We start from the raw sequence: 11395 nt of genomic DNA, 5'->3' as shown, positions 1-11395 counted from the left end.
AATGCTAATTTGTGCAGCGATATAAAAGGCTATAAATAGCATATTTTAACAACAGTAAACGACCAAATTCCACATGAGATCAGGGGAAGTTGTGGCCTAATGGTTAGAATGATGGACTTGCAATCCAAGGGTTGTGAGTTCAAGTGTGTTCACTGCTGTGTGTGTGCACTTTGGATGGGTTAAAAGCAGAGCATGAATTCCAAGTATGGGTCACCATACTTGGCTGTATGTCACGTCACTTTCACTTTTTCACTTTCAAAAGGAAGTTATTACAAACACTAGTTGGTGGATTAAAGTGAGTTTTGAGTAAAAGTGTACTAATAATCTAATCTCATAAATTGTCTTATGTAGCTTGATGCTATTGTTAGCGCTAATGCAGCTACATAACAAGTGTGGTTCTTCTTCATAATGCATTTTTTCATAATAATTCACATAAGGTCGTAAGAAAATGTTTTGTTGTATTTTTATAGTAAGACTTTTGATAATAGTTGGGTAAATGTATACTGGGATTGAAGCGATGTGGCTTGGTAAACCTTGAAGTAACAAAGGCTAATAATGGCTGAATAAAAACAAAAGAATAATGATAAAAAAATAATGAGGATAATGTCTCATACCTGGCTGATGTGTGAAAGGCTCATTTCGTGAGAACAATAAAATCATGAATGAGGCAGTTTGTGGAGCCAAACATATGGAGACCGCACACAGGAGAGTTTACAGGAGTGCAACTTGTTATCACAAGTGCCATAAATCAATTTTATTAGCCTTTTATTAGCCTTCTCTAAAAACACACATGACATGGCCTATTATGAATTTTAAATTGACGCATTAGTAGACTTGTGGCTTTAGTTTCATTGTTTCTAAAATCATATCCTACATCAACATTTTTTTATACATTTAAAAATGTTTTTAATATTTTTATTTTTGTTTTCATGTTTGAGCTTATATGTTTATTATCATAACAGTCTGAGTAATTCTGATTCTTGAACAGTAAACTTTGAAGTGTCAGCTTTGTGAACATATGTTGAATATGCATATGCAGAAACCTTTTTATTTTGGGTACATCATGTGTGTCTCCATGCCGAAAATGGATTAAACATTATTACAAAACTTTTTTTTTGTTTACATACATTGTTGTCGAAAACATAAAGATTTTGTTATCTAAATCAGTGGTTCTCAACCAGGGCACTAGTACCCACTAGGGGGCCTCAGCACACTTCCAAGGCGGCCTCAAGATGACATAAAATTCATTTAAAATAAGAAATATTAAAATAATTATACTTAATTAAAATGCTAATAAACACTTTAAGATGTATACCTACAAATTATAAACAGACTCTTTCTGAATTTCTAGAATCAAAAATTATGCATGATTAATTATTTTTAATTAGACACATCTAGTTTTGGGCGAGGAGGCCTTCAAATATTGTCTTGGACAATGGGGGGCCATGGAGTCAAAAAGGCTGAGAACCACTGATCTAAACTATTACTATTCCAATTAACCTCGCCAAAATGGCCATCTTATCTGCTTATCAAAATTAGAACACAACATGATAATGGAGGAGGATGAAGAGGAAAGTTAAGGTCGATGGTTATTGCCATCTTCGTCAATCCAATAGCCTGCACCATACTTTTGCAATTTGATTGTATGATTGGCAGTCACGATAAAAGACCGGTCGTTGGGGATCCGGAAATTTTGGCAAATGACACCACTGCAGATTTTGTCATCCATTTCATCTTCCAAAAGGACAGAGGCATAGATGGTGCCTTCCCCTGCAAAGTTACATGTCTCATTCTGCGGCAGGTGAACGTAACGGATCCGGGAGTCTGGTTTAAAAACCATCTTCACATCGGTGGAAATCTTTCCTGATACTGATTTTTCAGTTTTTGATGCTGAACCTCCTATCTCTGCCCCCACATTTATCACCATTTCTTCCAGCCTCATTGTATCCACTCCATAGAAAATCCGAAGATGCTTCCCAGTTGCGTTGGCAACGTGGGTATTTGAGCGTGAAGTCTCGTTCCCCATGTTTTTAAATGGGAGCTGGGAAGATCTGAATTTTTAAAGAAAGAAACAATGTAATATGTACAGGTATGCAGAACACCGAAAGGTTTCAATCTTGGTAATTTTTTTGTCATTCTGTGGCAGGACTAGCACTCTGTACATAATATATATTTGTCTATATGAATTAGTGCTTGGGAATTGTGGCCTGTACTTGGTTCAGAGGAGAGCATATAATTTGTTATATTGTCTTAACATCAGATCATCTTCTGGCAATATACATTTTTAAATACAGCCACCATCATAATTGACAAACCCAACCAACTAAGCATAAAGTATAGAAGCAATTTTGTCTTTTTAGTTAATCTGTGATGGTATCTTAAAGGTGTAAAGATGTAAAAGTAAAGAGAACATATAAAGAAACAGTCCACTGTGCTGCTTTTACATACAGTATAAAATATCACTAGCTCTATAATCAAGATTATCAAATAAATACTTACTGCAGAGATAAGAGAAAATAACTGTTGTATATTCGGTCCAGGAGTTGGTTCAACTGGTGGCTGGGAGACAGTGTGTGCAGTAATCCACAAAAAGCAGCTTCAAAACCTTATGTAGCTAACAGAGAACAAAGAGTATCTGCTTGTGAAACCTTACGCCCACAGCAGATGACATTTTTCTGTTCTGTTGTAACCTGTCAAATTGCACAATTTGCACTTTAACTTATTTCATGACGGTGAAAATATGTGGCACGTGTAACGTGCCTTGGGGTGCGAGTACAACCCTTCCTTTCAAACAGTGAATAACGGTTTCTAGATTTGGACCAGTGACCAGAAGATTAGACTCGCTCAAGAGACGGTGTCAACAAGGAGAAAGGCAATAGTGACAACACTGGCTGCGTTTGAAACAGGTAGATGTATTTAGGAAAATAATGAATACAAATAAAATAAAGCAGTGAAATTTAAAGCAACATCAAAACATGACACAAAAGAAATGGCAAAAAAATGTAAAGACTTGCTCCAAACAATTTAAATTTTACCTTATTCTAACCTCTTATATATATTTATATTTTCTATTTAGTTTTGTCACTATTATTGTTTTTCTCTTTTTTGATCTATTTAGATTCAAGCTAATAGAGTTAATTGACCCTTGTTCAGCTAATATGTGTATAAAATGTATTTTCACTTATTTATTCAAGTTGTTTCTAATTGGTTTATCTGATGTAAAGAATAACTTTAAATTTAAATACAATTCTTCCAAACGATAACACTTTGAAATACCTTTTTGACCCTTGTTTCTCAGAAAAAAAAGAAATGTTTATTTATATAAAACCAAATAATTGGATTAAATAAAATACAGTAGAATTGGGAAAAAAATAACAATAGAAAATTAAAAATCACAAATCAAATTAACTGCTCACAATAGCAGACTCAGTATAACTTAGGATTTCACTAAATCTCAGTTCCAGTTCAGTCCTGCTTACACAAGATCCTTCTACTTCCGCAATTGAATTCTGAGCAACACAGTTTAGTCAGAAAGGGAGGAAAACATACACACAATCATACCACTTCCTTGATCCACAAAGCTCGGTCCTTATATGGGCATGGCTCACCAGTACTTGGGTAAAGTTGGTTTTATATTCGCACATTCACAACATTTCACACATTTCCACTTTCAATAACTTTCACATTTTATGTGCAATAAAGATATTTTTTGCATATTCTAATCAGCGACATCAGTCAACCTACTTTTTTAATTTTTTTCACAATCGATCAAAATGGGCAAGTATTGATTTGATGGCATATTTACTTGCGAATGTCCACTGAATGTCCAGTGTCAACATATCAAATGTCACAATAATTTCTCCTTCACAAATGCATGTGAGTTTTTACAAACTGCATTCACTTAAAAGGCCAGCAGAAGACAACATGCCCTACAACAATATGTGATGCAGAGAGAGATCCAGGCAGACAAAGTCTTTCCCTAAAATGCATTAACAACAATTAGAGACAAAAGAGACAAAAGTCAGAGCTGGGTCAGTATGACATGATAATGAGGTGATATAGATAAGATCAGTTAAAAATACAAATGCGACTGTGGTTTCTCATCATTTGAAAAAAATAAGCAGAGCTTGCAATCTTCAAATATCAATTAGCAACAAATAACAGCTCTTAAAATAGTGCACTTAGTACATCCTTGCATATTAAAAAAAAAATTGCATAGATTACATTTCCAACATCCTGTTCAAACATTACTTAATCATAAGAAAATGTATCTTTTATATGTCAACTGAAGAATATAAATAATATAAATGAGTAATCCTTGAGTAACTAAGTATATAAATAATGTAAGACAGTAATATGAATACAATGCAACAAAAACATTACATATAAAATAATCAAATAACTTGTAATGATTATACTGTACTGCCCAAACTCATAAGGAATATGTTGTATTAATGAATATGAAAAATAACAAAACATAAGCACATTGGAAATTTGCATACACCAATAGACCAATATCAAACATAACTAAACACTACAAAAGTGACTCCATAACATATCAAATACGCAAGACACATTTCTTGCTGTTTAAACACACTTTCAGCATAAGCTCCTATAAGAGCTTACTAACACCAATCACAAATCCATGCTTGTTGTTCTGGTGGCACATTAATGTTGAGGCACCAAACATTAACCCACCTCTTGCATGATTCACATTGAATCTGGAAGGGAAATATGACATGTTGTTAGATATATTTAGAAATTGTAGAAATTGTTAAATGTAGTTGTGAAAACACTTGTTTTCAACTTACATATGTAGTCAACAGGCAGAAATGGCATAGTGAATACCCAGGTGCTTTGCTCCTCTGTTTGGCCTTTTTCTGATTTTCCACACACAAAGCAGTACACCTGTTTTGACACTGCAATTGTTAGAATGTAGATATGATTATAATTAATCTCTCTGTGTCTAACATGGAAATAAACTGTTTGTTCAAAGTGCTTTATACCTGATGCCAGTAAAATGTCTTTGGCCAAACTTTTCCAGTAGTGGCACATAATCTCCATGCAATACAGCACACACATACAGTACACATACACTCACTAGCCACTTTATTAGGTACACCTGTTCAATTGCTTGGTAACACAAATTGCTAATCAGCTAATCACATGACAGCAACTCATTGCATTTAGGTATCTAGATGTGGTGAAGACGACTTGCTGAAGTTCAAACCGAGCATCAGAATGGGGAAGAAAGGGGTTTAAGTGACTTTGAACGTGGAATGGTTGTTGGTGCCAGACGGGCTGGTCTGAGTATTTCAAAAACTGCTGATCTACTGGGATTTTCATGCACAACCATCTCTAGGGTTTAAAGAGAATGGTCCGAAAAAGAGAAAATATCCAGTGAGTGGCAGTTGTGTGAACGAAAATGCCTTGTTGATGTCAGAGGTCAGAGGAGAATGGGCAGACTGGTTAGAGATGATAGAAAGGTAACAGTAACTCAAATAACCACTCTTTACAACCAAGGTATGCAGAATACCATCTCTGAACACACAACACGCTCAGCACGCTCAATGGTTCAGGCTGCTGGTGGTGGTGTAATGGTGTGGGGGATATTTTCTTGGCACACCTTGGGCCCCTTAGGGCGGGCTAACTTCCCACTCGTCTAATTGGACTAATCTTTATCTTATTAAATTAAATAATTTTTCTAACTAAGTTTTTAGTTGCACTTCCTTTTTTCCTCTTTACAGATATTAATAAAATAAAATACTGTTTTACACAATCATGAATGTTGTAGTTTTTTTTTCTGCAACAGGATTTCTTGTAATCTACACACACTTTAAAGTAAGAGAGTTCCAAGGAATAGCAACTGCAGCATGATACCATTGCACAATCACGTTACACAATCATGAAAAAGAAGAGTTCTTGAAAAAAGAGGTTATTTTATGCTCAAATAAGAAAAATATATTGTTAGGGAAACTCCAAGCATGGTTGAGTCAATGACCGCTTTCAGGCCAGGCACGCACTGGTCCTTCCAAAGGCCGTTCATTCAGATAAGAGGATAAAAAGGTTTTATCCTTTGCGCAGTGTCATGTCATTCATGAGTTCATGTACAACCTATAGGTCATTATTTAAATCTAATAGGCTAGTGAAGTTTTCACAGTATGTGATAGACATCATTAAATCTCTCAAGGTCTGATTAAACAACTCCACAAACAGCAGTACCAGCTTCACAAATTATAATTTGACTTTATTTCTGTCATATGTCTATAAAAATGATTTAAGAATTAACATAAAATAATTAAAAACAAGCAAAGTGCCCAGAGTTCACGCGTCTGACCCTCGCATGGCCTCACACGACTCCCCCACACCAGGATTTGTTGATCATTAAACATACACTACCTCCTCTGCTTTTACCTGAGCGGTCTTTCACTCTGTCCGCCTTGTGCACTGCGAACCCCACAGGTTCGATGGCTGAGTCTGGAATCTTCACAGACATCCAAGTTTTTGTAAGGCAGATAATGCAGCAATCCCTCGTCTCTCATTGGAAAGAGATCTGGGCTTTCAGCTCGCAGAGCTTGTTGTCCAGAGACTGAACATTTCCACTCTCCCACAGGATCATTGTCCTGCCTACAAGGCATTTCATTTCCTGGTTTTTGAGGTAATTTTGTTAAATTGCACACACATTTCCACTGGTTAGCTGTGATCACTTTTGGTACAAAGCTTTTTTCGTATACAGAAAATAAACAATATAAAAGAGTCCTTAATTGCTAAACAGTTGTTTGAAATTTCTTTTTTGTTGTTGTTGTAGCCTATTAGAGTCGTAAAATCTGTTCTGTTCACTGTTCTGTTGTAACCTGTCAAATTGCACAATTTGTACTTTAACTTATTTCATGAGAGTGAAAAATATGTGGCACATGCTTTAAAGTGAGAGAGTTCCAAGGAATAGCAACAGCAGCATGATAACGTTTGTTCTGCCCATTGTCTGGTCATGGTGTATGGCTGACCCCTACAGGCCATTTTCAATATTGCAGTTTTATTACTCTGTATATGCGCTGTGTTAATTTAGTTTGGCAACAGGCAACGTGCAGCAACAGTTTCAGTTCAGCTCGCGAACAGCCATTGCCTTAGAGAAAGATATGCTTGTAAGTTATTGACCATTATTTTCTGTAAGAGTGTTATATGCTACGACAATGTTACTTCTTAAAGGTGAAAATTGTAAATCGATATAATGATAATGAGAACAAGATTTCCATCACATATATATGTACATGCAGAATGTACGCGCTCATATTCATGCGTATATGGAAGGAATTAATGTACAATTTGTAATTTCATTTCTTGTTTATTGTATTTCAGTTTTACAAATGAAAATGAGCAATCACTGAAGTAAACATTCTGGAAAGAATAAACTGCTTCATGTGTATTTGTTAGCTAGCTGTCTAGCTTCTTCATAGCAACGTAGTTCCGAGGACAGCATAGTAAAAAAGCATTGATGCAACAAGCAAGATTACAAGAGCTGTACTTACTATGCTGCACAATCCTGTGATCTAATTGAAGAATTCAGTTTGCATGAAAGCAAGATGGATACAGACAAGGACGCTAAAATTACCCAGCAGGGTTTAGAGACATGATCGCAAGTATCCGGCTCCAGATATTCTTCACGCTCGAGTAGACCATCTGCCAGTTAAACAGCTATTTGTGCTAGAGCAAAAGCCGAAGCGGCACGTGCAGAGGTGTCCTACGCTGAAAAATAGGCAAAAATGTTGGAAGAGAAAGCAGAATTGGAAGCGGAATCAGCGAGACGCAAAGCAGAATTAGAAGCTTATTTGGATGTATTACAAAAACAAACGGCAGCAGTTGCAGCTTTGGCTGAAGCAGCAGTTTATGATGCTGCAGTTGAATCAGAGGAACCACTTAAGGATTTCTCAGAATTAGCTATTCAATATGTAGAACAAAAAAACCAGTGAGTATGTGGAGACTCATTCTCTGACTCAAGATACCCAGGAACAGGTTCACATGCAGTCTATGTCTTAAGCATCACGGCAGCCTCCAGATTCTACATACCCTCAGTTTACTCCGGGAGCTCCTAGATTTCTTCCTCTCCATCAGAGTAACACAGTTCAAGTCTCAACACCAAAAGTTAGTGTGAGAGACGGCGGAGGCTATAGTGCTCCACAGCATTCCACACACTATGCAAACTCTCCTGAATCCTCTCTCAGAGACTATCCAATGAGACCTTTAGAGACTACTGATTTAACAAAACATCTGATACGATGGGATTTAGTGAGTACCGGGCTACTGACGTTCAATGACTGTCCAGAAAATTATTGGGCATGGAAGACCTCATTCCATAGTGTGATTAGAGACTTCAATGTAACTGCTAGGGAGGAGTTGGACCTACTCGTAAAATGGCCCGGGCCAGAATCTTCACAACAGGCAAAGAGAATCAGGTCAGTGAATGTCCATAATCCAGCAGTAGGGGTTCAGATGGCATGGCAGAGGTTGGAAGAATGCTATGGTAGCTTTGAGATCATTAAGAATGCTTTGCTAAAGAAACTGGAGAACTTTCCTAAAATCTCTAACGAAGACAAAGTGAAGTTGAGAGAGCTTGGAGACCTCTTGTTAGAAATTGATGCAGCAAAGTCGGGAGGCCACTTGTCAGGACTGGCTTATCTAGATACTGCGTGTGGAGTTAAATCAATCATTGAAAAGCTACCGTACAGTTTGCAAGATAAGTGGATTGCTCAAGGCTCCAAGTATAAGGAAGATTACCATGTTTCCTTTCCGCCATTCAGTTTCTTCACCAGATTCATTGTTAGTCAGGCCAAGATCAAGAAAGAGTTTCACATTCTCAATAAGCAATAACCAAACCTCTGCAAAAGCAGAAATATCTGCAGCAAAGTAAAGTAACCGATCATCTGTATCAGTCAGAAAGACAGATGTGTCAACTGTACATACAGTCTTTAATGGGAAAAGCCCTGAAAAGAAACACTGAACCAGATAGTCAGTGTCAAATTCATAACAAACCTCATCCATTGACAAAGTGTCGTGAGTTCAGAAGTAGACACATAGATGATTGCAAAAGGTACTTGAAAGGAAATAGCATTTGTTTTAGATGTTGTTCATTTATTCAGTGTATTGCCAAGGACGTAAAGTCAGCATAAAGTGCAAAGAATGCAATAGTTAGGAGCACACCGCAGCACTGCATCCAGGTCCAGCTCCCTGGGTTACAGAACTGCCTGCGGGAGTGAGCCAGCAGGGCGGGGAGAAGAAAGAGACTATGTCGACAGCTATTATATCCAAGTGCACAGAAATCTGTGGAAGCATGATAAAGCCCAGATCATGTTCTAAAATCTGCTTGGTGACAGTTTATCCTTGTGGCAAACCTGAAAGTGCTGTGCGGATGTACACGGTATTGGATGATCAAAGCAATCGATCATTAGCCAAGTCAAGGTTCTTCAATGCTTTTGGCATCACAGAAGAGTAATTCTCATATACCTTAAAAACATGCTCCGGTATTATGGAGAAAACAGGACGCAGAGCATCTGGCTTCACAGTTCAGTCCATTGATGAGAACTTCCTACACTCATTGAATGTGATATGATGCCTGATGATAGATCTGAAATTCCTGATGTCACACAATACTTCCCTCATCTAAAATCTATAGCAGACAAGATTCCTGAAGATGATCCCGATGCTTCAATACTTCTGTTGTTGGGTAGAGATATATTGAGTGTTCATAAGGTACGTGAGCAAATCAATGGGCCTCTTAACCTGTTAACTGCCGTGTGTCTCGAGTTTGAGCTCCGTCACGTTAATTCTTTATTGTCTATTTTTAATCTCAAAATCTATTTTATACACCATCATTTTCGTTTCTATAGCGTGTAAATATATCCTCTATCTAACCCTAACAAAAACAATCAGAGGACCTTGTTATCACTAGTTTTATTTTGATTTCCAGAGTCTGCTATTAGTTTATATCCCGTTAGGATTGCCAGCGTGGTTGCCACTAAACCTGCATGCATTGCTAATATTCTATTCACACACATTACCATTGCTTTACTCACTGTTACTTGCTTTAATGGTTAATGTGTGTCTACCTTTGAGTGCAGGTGATGACACGTTCAAGCTGCATTCGGTGCAGCTCAAGCTGGAGGCTGTGGAGAAGCAGATTTGGGTCCTGGAGCAAGGCAGGCCCAGCTGAGCGAGCGGAGAGCCGTGCTGGAAACTTCTCAGGCTGATGCTCACAAGTCCAGGGTAAGTAAACAGTGTGCTACTAACAGTCCCACCACCTCCACCCCATGAGTTTCTCTGCACAGGCCCAGTGCACCCAGGACACGATCTTCCCAGATGTCCTTCACTCTGGCGCCGGGACACCACGGACCCTGTGTGCATCCGCAGCGGAGGACGCGAGCCAGGCCACGGGCGACAACCTCTCCCCCTCCAATCTTCGAGATCTCCACACGGAACCGCTTCGCTCCCCTCCGCGAGACAGAACGCGACGCAGTAATCATCGGAGTCTCCATTATCCGACACGTCCGTGCTACGTTAGCCAAAGGTAACACTTACTGTTTCCCTGGTGCTTGTGTTCTTGATGTTTCTGCGCAGATACCCGTGATCCTGAAGGCCGATGAGAACCCCGGAGTGGTCGTGCTTCACACCGGGTTAACAACACCACGCAGCGGCAGACGGAGACACTGAAGAGGGACTTCAGGAGCCTGATCGAGACGGTGCGCAGCACAACGCCCGCAGCGACGATCATCGTGTCAGGACCACTGCCCACGTAATGACGAGGACACAAAAGGTTCAGTAGACTTTTTGCTTTAAATGAATGGTTATTGTCATGGTATAAAGAACAGAAACTGCTCTTTGTTAATAATTGGAATCTTTTCTGGGACCATACTAGGCTTTTTCGCGCTGATGGCCTGCACCCCAGCAGAGTCGGAGCGGATCTCCTCTCGGACAACATCTCCAGGACTGTATGCTCCATATGACTATTAAGCCAATTCTCAAATAACTGCTATGATGGCTTTTGTTCTACCCGCTTAAATGTTAGAAGTGCTTGCGCTGTCCAATCTATTAAGACTGTCTGTTCCCCGAATAGTAAGGTCAAAATATAAATTTAATGTAGGATCTAGAAAAAATCTTATTGTGATTAAACCAGAAAAATGTAAAATAAATGAACAAAAACTATTTTTAAAGTTTGGGCTCATAAACATTAGATCACTCACACCCAAAGCAATTATTGTAAATGAAATGATCACAGATATTTTTTTTTTTTTTTTAATGTACTCTGCTTGACTGAAACCTGGCTAAAACCAAATTATTATATCGGTCTAAATGAGTCTACTCCACCAAACTACTGTTATAAGCATGAGCCCCGTCAGACTGGTCG

At 38.3% G+C, this 11395-nt stretch overlaps 2 long non-coding RNA genes across 5 annotated transcripts; one reads left to right on the top strand and one right to left on the bottom strand.

The window, feature by feature from the left end:
- Positions 1-710: 710 nt before the first annotated feature.
- On the bottom strand, positions 711-6739 carry LOC109073786. Of its 3 annotated transcripts, XR_002014906.2 has the most exons (5): positions 6415-6704; positions 4812-4919; positions 4699-4721; positions 2500-3979; positions 711-2051 (listed from the first exon to the last, which is right to left on the bottom strand). It is a non-coding gene; the product is annotated as an uncharacterized LOC109073786 (long non-coding RNA). The 3 variants fall into 3 exon arrangements; XR_006160761.1 differs by having other exon boundaries at positions 2500-4721; positions 6415-6739; XR_006160762.1 differs by having other exon boundaries at positions 2500-4721; positions 4812-4908; positions 6415-6739.
- Positions 6740-6930: 191 nt separating this feature from the next.
- Positions 6931-11121, top strand: LOC122146076. 2 transcript variants are annotated; one of them, XR_006160764.1, is made up of 5 exons: positions 6931-7142; positions 7357-9744; positions 10113-10257; positions 10320-10804; positions 10907-11121. It is a non-coding gene; the product is annotated as an uncharacterized LOC122146076 (long non-coding RNA). The 2 variants fall into 2 exon arrangements; XR_006160763.1 differs by having other exon boundaries at positions 10113-10804.
- The last annotated feature ends 274 nt before the right edge of the window (positions 11122-11395 follow it).

Source organism: Cyprinus carpio, chromosome A9 (genome assembly GCF_018340385.1).
Source record: "Cyprinus carpio isolate SPL01 chromosome A9, ASM1834038v1, whole genome shotgun sequence".
In the NCBI taxonomy this organism is placed as follows: Eukaryota; Metazoa; Chordata; class Actinopteri; order Cypriniformes; family Cyprinidae; genus Cyprinus; species Cyprinus carpio.
The sequence above is the reverse complement of the archived record's forward strand: the minus strand, read 5'-3'. Positions and strand labels throughout refer to the sequence as shown.